This window comes from Solanum stenotomum, chromosome 5, assembly GCF_019186545.1.
Source record: "Solanum stenotomum isolate F172 chromosome 5, ASM1918654v1, whole genome shotgun sequence".
Classification (NCBI taxonomy): Eukaryota; Viridiplantae; Streptophyta; class Magnoliopsida; order Solanales; family Solanaceae; genus Solanum; species Solanum stenotomum.
Window position 1 is genome coordinate 55,852,691 of NC_064286.1, and position 18,510 is coordinate 55,871,200.

An 18,510-nucleotide genomic window follows, 5' to 3' on the forward strand; every position below is an offset into this window, starting at 1 on the left:
TTTAAAGTTGTTACATTTGAATTTGGTACTATAACTTTAAAATGAACCTTAGTATTGGGGCATTTAATGTTGTCTCTTTGGTCTTTGTCTTACTAAGAAAATGATAATGGCCCTTCCTTTAATATATTATAGTACTCGTAGTCAGAGGCATATCCAAGGAGGGATCACCGGGTTCACGTGAACCCATGTTTCCCTCCCGAGATCATATATAGTAGTGTTATATTTTTGAAAAATATTGAAATATAGATGTGTGAACCCATATTCGGAGTATCATATAATGCGATGGCGACTTGGTGCACCTCTCTATGTGAGGTTAGAAGTTTGAATTTTATATTCATCTTGTTTTATTTTTCTTTGTAAAATTAGATAACATCTCTCTAAATGGTTATTGGTAACATTTTTGACATTTTAATTAGTTTTGGACCTATAATATTAATTTTAACGATTTTTAGTAATAAGAACCTAAATGTCCAACCGATCAAATTTATATTTTAGATCAACCTTTTTGTAATAATGCACCCATCATCCCGAAATCTTGGATACGTCTCTGCTCGTAGTTTGAATAATTATAATAAGTTATTATTAAGTGGATGTGAAAATGCATAAGTACCCCCAATCTATGTCCGAAATCTCAGAGACATACTTATACTATACTAAGGTCCTATTACCCCCTCAAACTTATTTTATAAATAATTTTCTACCCCTTTTCGGCCTACGTGGCACTATCTTTTGGGCCCAACGCGTGTTGACAATTTTTTCAAGTTACCTGGTTGATAGTGCCACGTAGAAGTGTATATATATACTTCTACACAATACATTATAACTAAACGAGAGAAGTGTTTAGAAAACCCCCAAACTTGATGCAAATTATTAGTTTCATCCCCGAACTATTGACAACCTTAAAAACACATCTACTTGAGTAACTAAACTAATTAGATACACCCCCGATCACCCCCAATTTTCCACAAGACATAACAAGTGGTCTCAAACTCTTGTATGACATGTAACTCTTAATAAAAAGCCGAGAGAAATGTTGAAAACACCCCTAAACTTGGCGAGAATTTAGGGGTGTATTTCACTCATGTTGTAAGATCGAGGGTGTATTTAAGTTCAGTTAATCAAGTAAATGGGTGTTTTTAAAGCTGTCAATAGTTTATGGATGAAACTAATAATTCACACTTAGTTTAGGGGTGTTTTCAATACTTCTTTAACTAAATGTAAACTTTTTGTGGCTAAATATTTTAGCTAAAATTATTAGTTTTCATGGTATTCGTAGCAAGATGTAGCGAGGAAATAGCAAAGGCACAAAAATGAATAGCAAAGCCAAGAACTTAATCATCAAAAGATGTGATGTAGTGGATGAAATTGCTGCTTTTTTAACTAAATTTTAGATTCGAGTCTTAACTATGAAAAAAATCCTTAATAAAAAACAAATATCAAACACCGATCGAAAAAAAGGCACGAAGTTAGAGGGGTTGGGAAACAGATGGAATATTGAAGGCATGTGAAGTAACATGATGGTATTAAAGTGGTCCATAATCCAAGATGTTTGCTCACTTAATAAAACCAACAAATAGTAGAGTGAAGGAAACACAAAAGAATGGGCACATTACATTGCACCTAGGGGTGTAGATATGTCGGTTTGGTTTGATTTTTCATTAAAAAAATCTAAATCAATTATGTTAATTTATTAAATCTAAAAATCAAATTAAATCACATAAAATCGGTTTTTTCGGTTTCGACTTTAGTCGATTCTTTCGGATTTTTTTTGGTTTTTTGGTTTTTTTGATTTTTTATAACTATATGGTGTTTGAAAAAGAGATCAAATATATTTTCACTTATTTGCAAATATTTTGTTTTGTATTCAGTTTGCATGTAACTTCGGATCTAAATACAAAATAAAATATTTACAAATTTTACAAGCCCAAATTTAAAATAAAATATATAAACATTGAAAACTATAAACTAACTAAAAATATATTAGCAAAGTAGATTATAAATAATATTTTTTATCTATAATAAATGAAATTATATATATATATTATGTCGATTTGATTTGGGTTCGATTTAACTTTTTTTATTAATACCAAACCAAACTAAGAATGATCGGTTTTTTTTTCAACAGCCAAATCAATAGCTTGTACACCCCTAATTGAACCATCTCTAAAAGGGACACCCCACTTCATTTCTGCCGTTTATGTTGCTTTTTCCAATTTTATTTATTTTACAAATAAAAAAAAATTGTTTCCACTGTTGAGAAATAAATTCTTTCAGTTTGTAATTGATCAGAGAATTTTAAGTCTAAAAAAAATTCATAATTTACGCTCTTATAAATTTCTTCTTGTAACTTCCTTTCATTTTTGTAACACATACTAATTATATCTCATTAGACCATTCGTTAAGATGATGTAAAGACAATTGAGAGTTGTCTTTTCTNTTCATAATTTACGCTCTTATAAATTTCTTCTTGTAACTTCCTTTCATTTTTGTAACACATACTAATTATATCCCATTAGACCATGCATTAAGATGATGTAAAGACAATTGAGAGTTGTCTTTTCTTCTTTTCCACCTAATGTTTGGTATCTAATTGATGACTGATAAAATTTAAGTTTACACATTATAAAGCTTATTTATTTTCAACAAAAAATATTTCATTCCTAGAGGCTCAAACCTGAAATATGCAATTATTGGTGGGAAAATTCTTAACCATTTTCACCAGAACACGTGTCGAAGATTGGAATTTTATTCCTAATCCTTAACCCATGAATGTTGTTAACCAGACCTCATCTTCATTATTTATATAATTATAGCTTTACCAACTAATAAAATCAATAAGTGAACCCTAATATAAATAGATCTTAATGACTATTGGATAGAAATAACAATAACGTTTCAATCTCAAATCATTACACTAATATCAAACACAATAAAAATAATTTAAAGTTAGGTCCCATGGTGTTAACAAGTCCTCATCTTACTAATTTATATTTCTATTTTTCCTCCTTGCCCATCCATAATAAGTTGTTACCTTATCTATTCGTACTTCCACATTATAATATCTTATAAAATAAAATTCATTCTATCAATCTCTTTTGCCATCTTCTCCTATCTTTAATAATTTTTCAAATATTTTCTTCTCTACATTTTACTCGACCCTCGTACATTTTATTTTACTTGTCCATTTTAATAAAATAAGAAAGTTTCATCATCTTTTTGTTATACATCTTTAATTTTAAATAACTATATAAAATAGTGACAAGAGGGAGTTGCTCAGATGGTAAGCACCTCTTACTTTCAATTTATAGATTGTGAATTCGAATTATCAAAGAATCAAAAAGGTGAAAACACCTGAGGACGGGTTTAAGAAATATTACTACATAAAGTAATAGTTGTTAAAATAGTGTTTTAAAACATTATTCATAAACTTAATTTAGTAAATTATTATAATTAATTTTCTTTTAAAGAAATATGTTAGATAAACAGGATCGTAAATCAAGCTCTAACATGGTTGGTAGAGTAAGTTGTCACTTCCTTAATACGACGACAAACTTGATCTTGTCTATTCCGTTCACTTCAAAACCATATCCGGAATTATTTAATCTTACACAAATTTATATATATATATATATATATTCTTTGATATAGACAAGGCAGAGACTTTGCACCCTCTAATCTTATTGAGTATCAAAAGGTATATAATTACTGAGTAAATATATATTAATTATAGAAGCTGAAAAATAATTATTTTTTTTCTAATTCCATTAGAGAAGTGTGCACAATTATTGAATCTAGGTAATTTTAGTCATTTAGATAATGTATACGGTATGTTGCGTGCGCTGTATTTATCATGATTTACATAGTTAAAAAGGAGTAAAAAATTTAAAATAAAATGACAACGCTATTATAAATATATTATTTCTTTCGTCTCAATTTAAACATATTGTAATTCTAAAGTAAATATATATATATATATATATATATATATATTAAAAAAATAAAATCAAAACACTTAATTAGGAGGTCCAAAATATGGTCCCATAGTGTCAGTAAAGTCCACATTTCCCTTCTATTTAATTTCTATTTTATTATATTGTTATTAATAATATTTTTATTATATTATATTATGGTTCTATTTTAATTGTATTATCTTCTACTACTCCTACTAGTTTTGTTCTGTTATCTCTGTATTCTATCTTGTTTGCTTATCTATTCGAACATCCACACTAAGTTATATAATTGGTCCTCTCTCTGTCTTCTATCTTTGTTGTCCCTCTAAATAATTTTTTTCTACGAAATAAAGCTCCAAGATTATGTGTANATTATATTATATTATGGTTCTATTTTAATTGTATTATCTTCTACTACTCCTACTATTTTTGTTCTGTTATCTCTGCATTCTATCTTGTTTGCTTATCTATTCGAACATCCACACTAAGTTATATATTTGGTCCTCTCTCTGTATTCTATCTTTGTTGTCCCTCTAAATATTTTTTTTCTATGAAATAAAGCTCCAAGATTATGTGTATATGTCCTACGTGACAATTTATGTGATATATATTTGAAATGATTTGTATTATGTTATATTAGATATCATGTAGAACTTGTATATCTACTTATGTATACACAAATTTAAGTGTTTATGTATACACCTCAGAAGTTGAAGGGCATAAATGTCAGTGCAGACTAAGATAAGAGATTCATTTATATTATTATGCCTACTTTAACTTTGATCATACTAATTGCGAATAAATAAAATTTTAGAATTATTTTTCTTAAAATTGTGCAAACATCAGTATCATCTTAATATTCTCCAATTGAAGTTAGTTCTTTGTACTAGGGATATGTTTTAAAATGATCCAATTTCGTTTTTTTTTCTCTAATTGGATAGAACCGAAGCAAACCCAATCTACAAATTTGGGTAAATTTAATAAATGATCATATAATTATAAAAACAAAATATTTAAAGCTTTTACTATGCTGACAAAAAAAATCACAATTATCGGAAAACTTGGACATTTTGATAAGTGAATTTTAATGGTTAATATAGCATTTTTGAAAGTGATATGTCCCACAATTATTTAAAATTTTGAAGCATGGTGCAGTTGGTGGAGAAAATGAAAAAAAATAGTAGTAGTAATGTTTTCTTACGTTGTTACTGTACCCTCACGGTGTTGACATGGACTCAACGTTGGTTTTGTCCATGTCAATGCCGTGTGCAGTGTTTGAAAAGATATATAATCACCCAAATAAATATAAAAAAGTAGTTTTATGAGTATGAAAACGTACGTACTGTCCTTTTCCGAACCGGTTCTGTAATTTCCATTGGAAAGTGTTTAACGGAGAGAAGAAGAAAGGATTTAATATCCGGCTCCACCAAAAACAGAAAGTTTGGCGGTAGAGATCGATCCAAGGAAAATAAAATCGGAGCAATTTTATTATATATATATAAGCAGCAACAATGGTGAATGAATGAAAAAACAGTAAGCTAAGAAGAAGAGAGAAAAATGAAGTTTCATTCAGTTTATCATGACTGCAGTAGTTTACAATGATACCTATACATCACTATATAAATGTGTGAATCAACTAACTAACTAGACTAGTTAAGTTACTTAACCACAATTAATTATAACTAACTTCTGTAACTAACTTTTGCCCTTTACACTTTAGCTCAACACCCTTCCTCAAGCTAATGGCTGAAAGATGTCTTTCAATCCCAGCTTGGACATTAAGTGTAGATGTGGAGCTTTCCAAAGTCCTTTAGTAAGTCTGCTAGTTGATCCCTTGTTGATACATGTTGAGTCTTGATCATATGTTGTAATATCTTTTCTCTAACAAAGTAGCAATCAATATCAAAATGATTGGTTCTTTCATGGAAAATGGGATTAGATGCAATTTGAATTGCAGTTTTGCTGTCACAAAACAGATCTACTGGTTGTTTAATGCTGACTCCTAACTCCTTGTATAGCCCAATGAGCCATGTGATTTCAGCTACTGCTGATGCCATGCTCCTGAACTCAGATTCAACAGAACTCCTAGCAACAACCTCTTGTTTCTTCGATTTCCAAGAGATAATAGCATCACCAAATTTTACAAGATAGCATGTGACAGATTTCCTTGATTGCACACAAGTACCCCAATCTGAGTCACAGTAGGTAGTTAGTAATTCTGAGCTTTGTGAAGGCATAAACAAGCCTAATCCTGGAGCTGTTTTAATATATCTGACTACCCTGAGAGCTGCTTCCATGTGAGACTCTTTTGGAGCATGCATATACTGACTCAAAACTTGAACAACAAATGATATGTCTATCCTGGTCATAGTGAGATATAATAATCTCCCTACTAACCTTTGATATATCCCAATATCCTTCAAAGGTTTGTCTGCCTGTATGATTCCTGACTCACCTTGCACATGTGAATCATATTCAATGGAAGTCAGCCTTACATTAAGATCTAGTGGAGTGTGAACTGGTTTTGCACCACTTAATCACATTTCAGAAATAAGTTCCAAGACATATTTGCGCTAGTTGATAACATACCCCTCCTTGGACCTAGCAAATTCAATGCCAAGAAAGAAGGTCAACTCCCCAAGATCCTTCATGTTGAACTTGAGCTGAAGATCATTCCTGGTTTGAACAATCAATGAATCACAACTCCCAGTAACAAGAAGATCATCCACATACACTAGGACCACAACCAGGTCAGTACCAACCTGCCTAGTGAATAGAGAATAGGCATAGGGACTCTGAACAAACCCAAGCTGAAGTAATGCTCCAGTTAACTTCAAATTCCACTGTCGAGGGGCATGTTCGAGACCATACAGTGATTTGTGAAGCTTACAAACTTTAGTAGACTCCTCAGACTTACAAAAACTAGGTGGAACCACTATGTATACATCCTCAAGGAGATCACCTTGTAAGAAAGCATTATGAACATCCATCTGAAAAATAGGCCAATGTTTAGCAGCAGCAACAACCAAAACTAATCTAACTGTAATCATTTTAGCAACAGACGAAAAAGTTTCAGTATAGTCTATCCCTTCCTTCTGACTGAACCCCTTGGCTACCAATCTAGCATTGTACCTCTCAACAGCTCCTGAGGCCAAATATTTGACCTTAAACACCCATTTACAACCAATAGGATGTTTGCCAAGAGGAAGGTCAACAATGTTCCATGTGTTGTTGGCCTCCAATGCACTGATTTCAGCCTTCATGGCATCAACCCATTGAGGATGGGAAGAAGCCTCAGTAAATGATGTATGCTCATAAACAGAGGAGTAAGCAGCAAGTGCAACATCATAGGAAGCAGAAAGAAGAGCATAGGACACATGATTGGAGACAGGGTATAAGCAAGCAGACCTAGACTTAGGAGTGATAAAATCAGTTATCCATATAAGAGGTTTAGTTGGTCTAGAAGATTTTCGAAGACCAACAGACTTATGTGTAGGAATGAGAAGTGGAGAAAGTGGCACAGGAGAACTGGACGCAGGATTCAAAGAGAAGTCAAAAGTCTCAGTGAGAGTCTGATCACACAAAGGGATCTCTGCACAAGGTAAGTCTGTGGAAGTAGAAGTGTCTCCTATAAATTGGAGCACAGGAAACAAAGGAGAACTGGAAGGATTCGATATGCTGAAAAGGAAAGATAGATTCTTTAAACACAACATCTCTGCTGATAAAGAGAGTTTTGGTATGTAAACCATAGAGTTTGTAGCCCTTTTGGAGACTAGAATAACCAAGAAACACAGCTGGAACAGCTTTAGAGGCAAATTTGTCAGTCTTCTTTACCTCAGAAGCAAATGCAAGACAACCAAACACTCTAATATGATAAAGAGAAGGGAGAGTTTGGTACAACAACTCATGAGGAGTTTTACCCTTAAGAACTGTGGAGGGTATCATGTTTATTTAGTACACACTTGTGAAAACACATTCTCTCCAAAATTGGAGAGGAAGGTGAGACTGAAATCTCAAGGATCTGGCCATCTCAAGAACATGTCGATGTTTTCTCTCTACAACCCCATTTTGTTGTGTGGTATAAGTGCAAGAACTCTGACGCAATACACTCATTGTCTTAAGTAAATCAGAAACTTGGGAGTTAAAGAATTCACAACCATTATCAGATCGTAACACTTTGATAGTGCTGGAAAAAACATTGGTAATCATTGTAAAGAAGTTCTATAAAGCTACTATAACCTCAGATTTAGAGTTGAACAGGAACAACCAAGTATATCTAGAGTAATCATCAACCAAGGTAAGGAAATATCTTTTATTGTCATGAGTAGGAACTTGATAGGGACCCCACACATTAGCATGAGATGTATGAAAACAAGCTGNTTCCTCGCCTACCGGTTTCAACATTAGGATGGCATAGTATAGAAGTTTTCTCCCTGTTTCCAGTGTGCTAATAAACTAGAAATCATGATTCAAATAATTCTAATACATAATAACTAACATAAATTTATTCAATCATATATATGATATTCAGGAATATATGAAATTAGTTCTGCATATTTTTTGAACAATATACCTTTGCCTCTTGCTTAGCCATGCTATCTGAAATATCTGATTGGATTTCAGATTTTTCTATTAGTATTTTAAATATTTATCTTAGTTGAGAGAGTGTTTTTATGAAAGAGGATTTTTATTATCTTAGGCGTTGCCTGCCTTTACATTTACATATACCTTCCTTTATATAGAAAGGAAATTCTTACTTTACAATCCTTCATAATACTACACGTACACCTACTATTTAATAATGTGCCTAATATATAATATAATATAGTATATCTACATTATGACACATCTACCTACTTTATGACACAATGACATACTTTATGAATTTTTACATATATAATACACCTACTTTATGACACACTTACATACTAATACTATTTACTTTTGACATATGTCTTCTTTTTCTTCATCTTTATCTTCTCATCATCTTCTTATCATATCTTTTAGGCTTCCGTCTTTATCTCTTATTCCAGCTGGACGTCTGGAATTATATTATGTTCTCCGTTGCATTTCGAACATATGTGGTCAGGGTATTTGTGACCAATTAGCTTGCAATATCTGGTTAATAATTTTATCAAAATAAATCCTACTTTTAGTGCTCGTCTCGTAGGTCATTCTTCTGGCTTAAGTAATGATAAAATCCATCTCTGGACTTCATCCATATCTGCTTTCTTTAGCTCCCTTGAATTGGAATAAATGATTAACTGATCTCTTGCATAGTAGCTCCATATAGCGTTTTCGTTTAAATAATTATTTGCTAGCTCTTGTATAATGGTTGATATACCAATTATTCTCTTATTGGCATAAAAACTGGGTATCTCGCTTTTTTGTATCTTTGGTTGTTGTTCGATATCTTTCGGTATTATCATATCTTTTGTTAGTCCTATCTTTACCACTTGTATCGGAAGTTTTATTTCCTCGTATAATATCTCTGCTGTTGCCGTATAAAATTTTACATAGAATAAATTTTCCTTAGTAACTCTCTTATATGTAATGAATGCTTTATGTAGTTCCGGTATTCCACTTAGTTCCTCTCCGTCATATGTATATAATGTATGTAATAATCCATAGTTGTAACATGTCCTTACTAAGTTGACGTTAGTTTTTGGTTGTGCAATCAATTTATTATAACCTTGTAATTTTTGGGTTAAATAATCCTGGTTGGGTTCTTGGGTTGTAGTAGATCTGGGGTTAAGATTTAAAAATGTTTGAATTTTGTATATATTTTCTATATAGGTTCGCGTAATATGGTTATATGTTCTTTTGTCATGATGTAGGCTATCCGCATATGTAGAAGTTTGTGGTTCTATAGTTAATGTGTTTTTTGGAGTTAGCCTCGGGTAAATGGTTTTTCGAATAATTGCTTTAAGTTTGAATTCTTATGTTTTTCACTAACTCGTTGGCTTGTACCTGCAGCTGTATTTAAACAAATGTTATGGGTTTTGGATGTTTCCCAACATCACCTTTTAGCTCTGGATTTTTTCTGTTTTCCGATTGACATAGCTTCGCATTTTTATAGTCATGTTGCTGACTTATACTAGCTTTAAACTTCAGATTATCTTCATTAGTCTTTAGCTTTTGTATCTCGTTGTCCATACTATCCACTTTTATACAAAGTGTAGCAATGGCTTTGAGTATCTTTTCAATTGTATCTTCTTCCTCAGTCTCAGTCTGAGTATCTTTGTCGTGATAGGTAATCTGCAATAACATTTATTGTCATAATAGTACAAAAAATAATTAACTCAAATGAACAGCTAGATACGAAAAAGAAATTACAATCATTTGAAGTTCAAACGCATATAGTACATTTATTGCAGTAATAAAAACTGATAAGGATGTTATTGCAGATTACCTATCACGACAAAGCTACTCAGACTGAGACTGAGGAAGAAGATACAATTGAAAAGATACTCAAAGACATTACTACACTTTGTACAAAGTGGATAGTATGGACAACGAGATACAAAAGCTAAAGACTAATGAAGATAATCTGAAGTCTAAAGTAAGTATAAGTCAGCAACATGACTATAAAAATGCGGAGCTATGTCGATCGAAAGACAGAAAAAATCTAGAGCTAAAAGGTGACATTGGGAAACACCTAAAAATCCATACCATTTGTTTAAATACAGCTGCAGGTACTAGCCAACGAGTTAGTGAAAAACATAAGAATTCAAACTTAAACCAGTTATTCGAAAAACCATTTACCCCGGGGCTAACACCAAAAAACACATTAACTATAGAACCACAAACTTCTACATATGCGGATAGCCTACATCATGACAAAAGAACATATAACCATATTACACGAACCTATATAGAAAATATATACAAAATCCAAATATTTTTAAACCTTAAACCCAGATCTACTACAACCCAAGAGCCCAACCAGGATTATTTAACCCAAAAATTACAAGGTTATAATAAACTGATTGCACAATCGAAAACTAACGCCAACTTAGTAAGGACATATTACAACTATGGACTATTAAATACAGTATATACATATGACGGAGAGGAACTAAGTGGAATACCGGAACTATATAAAGCATTCATTACATATAAGAGAGTTACTAAGGGAAATTTATTCTATGTAAAATTTTATACGGCAACAACAGAGATATTATACGAGAAAATAAAACCTCCGATACAAGTGGTAAAGATAGGACTAACAAAAGATATGATAATACCGAAAGATCTCGAACAACAACCAGAGATACAAAAAAGCGAGATACCAGTTTTTATGCCAATAAGAGAATAATTGATATATCAACTATTATACAAGATCTAGCAAATAATTATTTAAACGAAAACGTTATATGGAGCTACTATGCAAGATATCAGTTAATGATTTATTCCTATTCAAGGGAGCTAAGGATAGCAGATATGGATGAAGTTCAGAGATGGATTTTATCATTACTTAAGCCAAAAGAACAACTTACGACACGAGCACTAAAAGTAGGATTTATTTCGGCAAAATTATTAACCAGATATTGCAAGCTAATTGGTCACAAATACCCTGACCACATATGTTCGAAATGCAATGGAGAACATAATATAATTTCATACGTCCAGCTGGAATAAGAGATAAAGACGGAAGCCTAAAAGATAAGATAAGAAGATAATGAGAAGATAAAGATGAAGAAAAAGAATACATATGGCAAAAGTAAATAGTATTAGTATGTAAGTGTGTCATAAAGTAGGTGTATTATATATGTAAAAATTCATAAAGTATGTCGTTGTGTCATAAAGTAGGTAGATGTGTCATAATATAGATACACTATATTATATTATATATTAGGCACATTATTAAATAGTAGGTGTACGTGTAGTATTATGAAGGATTGTAAAGTAAGAACTTCCTTTCTATATAAAAGAAGGTATATGTAAATGTAAAGGCAGGCAACGCCTAAGATAATAAAAATCCTTTTTCATAAAAACACTCTCTCAACTAAGATAAATATTTAAAATACTAATAGAAAAATCTGAAATCCAATCAGATATTTTAGATAGCATGGCTAAGCAAGAAGCAAATGTATATTGTTAAAAAAATATGCAGAACTAATTTCATATATTCCTGAATATCATATATATGATTGAATAAATTTATGTTAGGTATTATGTATTAGAATTATTTGAATCATGATTTCTAGTTTATTAATACACTGGAAACAGGGAGAAAACTTCTATACTATGCCATCCTAATGTTGAAACTAGTAGGCGACGAAAGCCGTTTAGGAGAGTAAACAAAGTTGAGGCGCTGATAAGGAGGAAGTATCCGCTAAAGTGCGATGCTAATAGTGACAGGAGAACAGATAATCTAGTTCATAATGATCTAATATGAATTTAATCAATTATGGATATGATAGGAAGGAATAATTGAAAATAAAAAACCTGCATAACAACGAACATGACTACATACATGCATGATGAAATGATAAAAAACTATGAAACTTTAATCTTATATATATTTAAAGGTATAGAAATAATTGAATTAAAAAGAATAATATGGGAAAAAATATTTAATGATAACGAACCAGAAGATATATTAAACCAACAATGGTATGAAATAGACCTACATGATTTAGACCTCGAACGAATAGAATGATATGATTTAGAAATAAATTTAGATTAAAATGAACTACGAATATTTACAATATTGAATAGAATCTATGAAAGATATTAAATTATTAGAACAATTAATGGAGAAAAATTTATATATGTATCAAAGAACCCAATATATGTTATACCTAGAATATATCATAAATAATATTAAAGAAATATTCAAATTAAAACAACTATCAAAAGAATATTACATTAAATATTATTACATTTTACCATGAATTCCTCAACTACCAGTTTCACACAGAAAAATGGTATCAGAGTTACTACAATTGTGGAAATATTACATAAATATGAAATAGCTATAAGAAATGAATTTAGTAGTATGACAACAGAAGTAGAAGAACAAAATAGAGAAAAAATCATAAACCGGAATCTAATGACAAAATTAGCAATATGTAACATGTGTTATATAAATGAATATACATGTGCATTTAGAGAATATTATTATAAAGGAACATATAGCACAGAAGAAAGTAAGGAAATAAGAAATTATATTTTTACAAAATTAGCAGAACCTTTTAATTCAAAAGTAATAAAAAGTTGGAATGAGGTAGAATAAACAGATACCTTAGGAGCTAGAATGAAATTCTTACAACGATGGTTTATAGAACTATGTGAAAAACATAAAGAAGAAATAAAAATGGAAAAAATATTAGTAAAAATCTTGGCATTTTGCAAAAATAAAACAACACCTCAATTTGGTTGTGCGGATAGATATTATAAAAATAGAAAAAAATATAATAAAAAATATAGATCGAACTATAAATATTAAAACCAAGAAGAAGATACTATGTAAAAAACTTCAAAACCAAAAGACCAAAAAGAAAACTAATGGAATGTACTTGTTATAATTGTGAAAAATTAGGACACATAGCTAGAGATTGTAAATTACCTAAAAGTCCAAAGAAAAAACAAATATCAGAAATAATAATAAACGATGAAAAATATACGCCGATAGAATATATAGATTATGAATTAGAAAGTGAAGATAGCATATATGAAATATCAGAAAATGAAATAGATAATGATATAGATATAGAATCAGACAATGAATTCTATAATATAACAAATGACTGAAACAGATATAGAAATAATAACTAAAGAAGAATACCAAAATGAAGAATCTTCAGAACAAAAAATAATATTTGATAATAATATATTTGAACAAATAAAAGGAAAAGAATTAGACCTAAGCGTAGAAAAAATATTCGAAATACCAACAATAAGAAAATGGTTTAAACGACAAAAAGAAGAATATTATGTAGTAAGTCAAAGAGAACATATCATAGATTGCAAATACACCAAAGGAAAGGTTAAAATACCAATAATAAACAAACGAATAATAAATAAAGAAATACAAGATATTAAAGCTAAAAATCCAATTAATATGTACATTTAAGAGGAACAGAAATAGTAATAAAAACATGTTTTACAGAAGGAATAGATATATCCATAGAAATATACTTAGTAAATGATAGAATTATACAACCCAATAGAAAAGAGTATAATAAGTGCAGTAAAAGGTAATCTCATATACCAAATATTTAGATTTATAATAAGTGCTAACTACTCAGTAGCAATAAATGACAGAAATATAGATAAATCACTAGTATTATATTGGAAAATGTCAGGAATAGAACTAGCCCCAGGAAGTAAAATATTTGCAGCTAGATGCAAAAACTTATATGTTTTAAAAACAAAACAGAAAATAACAACAAAAAATAAAATAAAAATAGAAAATCATTTTGAAAGGATAGTTATAGTCATAGATAATAATGATTATAGTTATAATGAAATTGATATAGAAGAAGATTTAGAAATGGCAGAAGCACTCATTACCCCCCTGAACTTGAAGCTTTTTATACAGTGTACACCTAAACTAAATTTCGTTTTAATTACCCCCCCGAACTTGTTTATTCCTCTGTCGCGTGCACCTTTTTCGTCCACCTGGCGTAGAAATTGAGCACACACTCTATTAGGCGCGTGAAGAAGTGATTTTTTGCCACATCACAAAGCTACAACGGTAAAAAAACATAAAATCTCGATTTTTCTTTAATATTTGGCATATTTTAAACGAAAAATAGGGCAAAATGTAAATGAAAAGTAAAGGAAACAAAGATTAACACTTACTTGGTAAGAATTTCAGACAAATTTGAAAATTAATCGACCAACTTCACGTCTAGAAAACCCAAATCTAGAAGGAGTTTCGCGAAATCAGCCCTTATTCAAAAATAAATTTTAAACAATGAATTTTAAATTTAAGAAATTTATTTTTTGCAATATTAATTTATCCAGGTGGAAATCCACATCACCAATTTAGACAGTTGTCGCGCGCGTGCAGTCACAACAGGAGTAGGTGGACGAAAAAGGTGTTCGCGATGGAGGAATAAACAAGTTCGGGGGGGTAATTAAAACAAAATTTAGTTAAGGTGTACACCGTATAAAAAACTTCAAGTTCAGGGGGTTAATGAGTACTTTTGCCTTTAGAAATAGTAAAAGAAAGACTAAGTACATCAAAAAGAATAAACAATGAAATACCTCAAATATCATAAAAAATGAGTATCTCAAGAAGAATAGATAAAACCCCACAAAAATCAATGGAAGAAGAAATAAAACCACATCATTACTACATAACGGGAATAATGGAACAACGAAAATATTTAATATTAATAAATACAAGACTAGAAGAAAACTATATTACAAGAGAATTAGTGACGGAAGAAGAAATAATAACTACTGAACAATTATGCCCCGAACTACCAAAAACATTAATGTATACCGAAGAAACTACAGAAAAGGAAATAATCATTGGAGGCATACCTATAGTAATAAAATTTAAAATATATGAAGGAGATGAAAATATCACTTTAGGAATAAAATGGCTAGAACAAGTAAAACCATATAATCTAGAAGACAAACAGTTAATAATAAATTATGAAAATAAAAGAGTAATAATAAAAAGGACTTTAGTATGATAAAAATATGAAAATATATATACTTGCAAAGATAATAATAGAGGGATATTACAACATATATTATACACCAATGATAGATACGGGAGCAGAAGCTAATATATGTAAATACAATTGTTACCAGAAGATAAATGGAAAAAATTAAAAACACCGATAGTAGTAACAGGATTTAATAATGAAGGAAGCATGATCACATATAAGGCAAAAAATATAAAAATACAAATATGGGATAAAATATTAACTATAGAGGAAATAAATAACTTTGAATTGACTAGAAAAAATATGCTATTATGAATGTCATTTTTAGAAAAAACTATACCTACATATAATAACAAAAACACACTAGTGGTTCACAACATCGTGTAAACAAAAAATAGGAGCAAAAAGAGTAAATAACAAAAAACGAAAAACAACAGAATGGATAAAAGGAAGTGAAAAAATTACACAAAAATTAGAAAATATAAAAGAAGAAGACCCTAAGATAGAATTAATTATATTCTCTATAGATAAAGGAAATTAATCCAAGATAAGTTAGAATTATTGTATAGTGAATATCCTTTACAAGGATGGAAAAAACATAAAAAACATAAAAAAACAAAAATAAAAATTGAGCTAATTGATAATGATAGTATAATAACCCAAAAACCATTAAAATATAATTTTAATAATTTAACAGAATTTGAGATACATATAAGTGAATTACTAGAAAAATGGTACATACAAGAAAGCAATAGCAAGTATACAAGCCCAATATTTATAGTAAATAAACATAGTGAACAACAAAGAGGAAAAAGTAGAATGGTTATTGATTATAGAAATTTAAATGCAAAAACTAAAACATATAATTACCCAATACCAAATAAAATATTAAAAATAAGACTTCTACAAGGATATAATTACTTTAGTAAATTTGACTGCAAATCAGGATTTTACCACTTAAAATTAGAAGAAGAATCTAAAAAACTTACAGCATTTACAGTTTCACAAGGATTTTATGAATGAAATGTATTACCATTTGGATATAAAAATGCCTCAAGTAGATATCAACACTTTATGGATAACTACTTTAAACAATTAAAAAATTGTGTAGTATATATTGATGATATTTTACTATATTCTAAAACTCAAGATGAACACATAAGATAAAAATGGAATAAAAATGCTACGCATATAGTACAAAAAATAATTAACTCAAATGAACAGATAGATACAAAAAAGAAATTATTATGTAAGAACCTAGCTAAACTATATTTTCCGAATGAAAACAAAAAATTTACCTATATAGTAAAATCAGACGCCAGTGAAAAAAGTTATGGAGAAATCTTAAAATACGAGTATGATGGGGAAAAAATAGAACATCATTGTAGATATTATTCAGGAACATTTACTAATACAGAAATGGGAAATAAACAGGAAAGAATTATATTCAGTATATAAATGTTTATTATCATTTTAATCATATATAGTATATAACAAATTTATTATAAGGACAGATAATACACAAGTAAAATGGTGGCTAACAAGAAAAATACAAGATTTAGTAACGACAAAAGAAATAAGGAGATTGATATTAAATATATTAAATTTTACATTTACTATTGAAGTAATAAAAACTGAAAAGAATGTTATTGCAGATTACTTATCAAGACAAAGCTACTCAGACTGAGAAAGAAAATACAATTGAAGATATACTCAAAGCCATTACTACACTTTGTATAAAAGTGGATAGTATGGACAATGAGATACAAAAGCTAAAGACTAATGAAGATAATTTGAAGTCTAAAGCTAGTCAGCAGCGTGACTATAAAAATGCGGAGCTACGTCGATCGGAAGACGAAAAAAACCCAAAGCTAAAAGGAGACGATGGGAAACTCCTAAAAACCCATAATATTTGTTTAAATACAGCTGCAGGTACAAGCAAACGAGTTAGTGAAAAATAAAATAATTCAAATTTAAACCAGCTATTCGAAAAACCATTCACCCCGAGGCTAACACCAAAAAACATATTAACTATAGAACCCCAAACTTCTACATATGCGGATAGCCTACACCATGACAAAAGAACATATAACCATATTTCGCGAACCTATATAGAAAATATATACAAAATCCAAACATTTTTAAATCTTAACCCAAGATCTACTACAACCCAAGAACCCAACCAAGATTATTTAACCCAAAAATTACAAGGTTATAATAAACTGATTGCACAACCAAAAACTAACGCCAACTTAGTAAGGACATGTTACAAATATGGATTATTAAATACAATATACACATATGACGGAGAGGAACTAAGTGGAATACCAGAACTACATAAAACATTTATTACATATAAGAGAGTTACTAAGGGAAATTTATTCTATGTAAAATTTTATACGGCAACAACAGAGATATTATACGAGGAAATAAAACTTCTGATACAAGTGGTAAAGATAGGACTAACAAAAGATATAATAATACCGGAAGATATCGAACATCAACCAGAGGTACAAAAAAGTAAGATACCCAGTTTTTATGCCAATAAGAAAATAATTGGTATATCAACCATTATACAAGAGCTAGCAAATGATTATTTAAACGGAAACTCTATATGGAGCTACTATGCAAGAGATCAGTTAATGATATATTCAAATTGAAGAGAATTAAGAAGAGCAGATATGGATGAAGTCCAGCGATGGATCGTATCATTATTAAAGCCAGAAGAACGACCTACAATAAGAGCTTTGAAGACAGGATTTATTTTGGCAGAATTATTAACTAGATATTGTAAATTCATTGGACACAAATATCCTGACCATATATGTAGAAAATGTAACGGAGAAGATAATATAATCCCAGATGTACAGCTGGAATGATCAAATAAGATAAAGACGGAAGAAGATAAGAAGGAGAAAATAAGAAGA

The 18,510-nt window shown here is 30.1% G+C and overlaps 1 protein-coding gene and 1 long non-coding RNA gene across 2 annotated transcripts in view; both read right to left on the bottom strand.

Moving 5' to 3' along the window:
• Positions 1 to 18,510, bottom strand: part of LOC125866403 (uncharacterized) — a 220,536-nt gene that overhangs the window by 136,228 nt on the left and 65,798 nt on the right. The gene's annotated exons all lie outside the window — the stretch shown is intronic.
• LOC125866398 (NADH dehydrogenase [ubiquinone] 1 alpha subcomplex subunit 1) overlaps positions 1 to 18,510 on the bottom strand; it is a 93,044-nt gene that overhangs the window by 30,352 nt on the left and 44,182 nt on the right. The window lies entirely within an intron of this gene.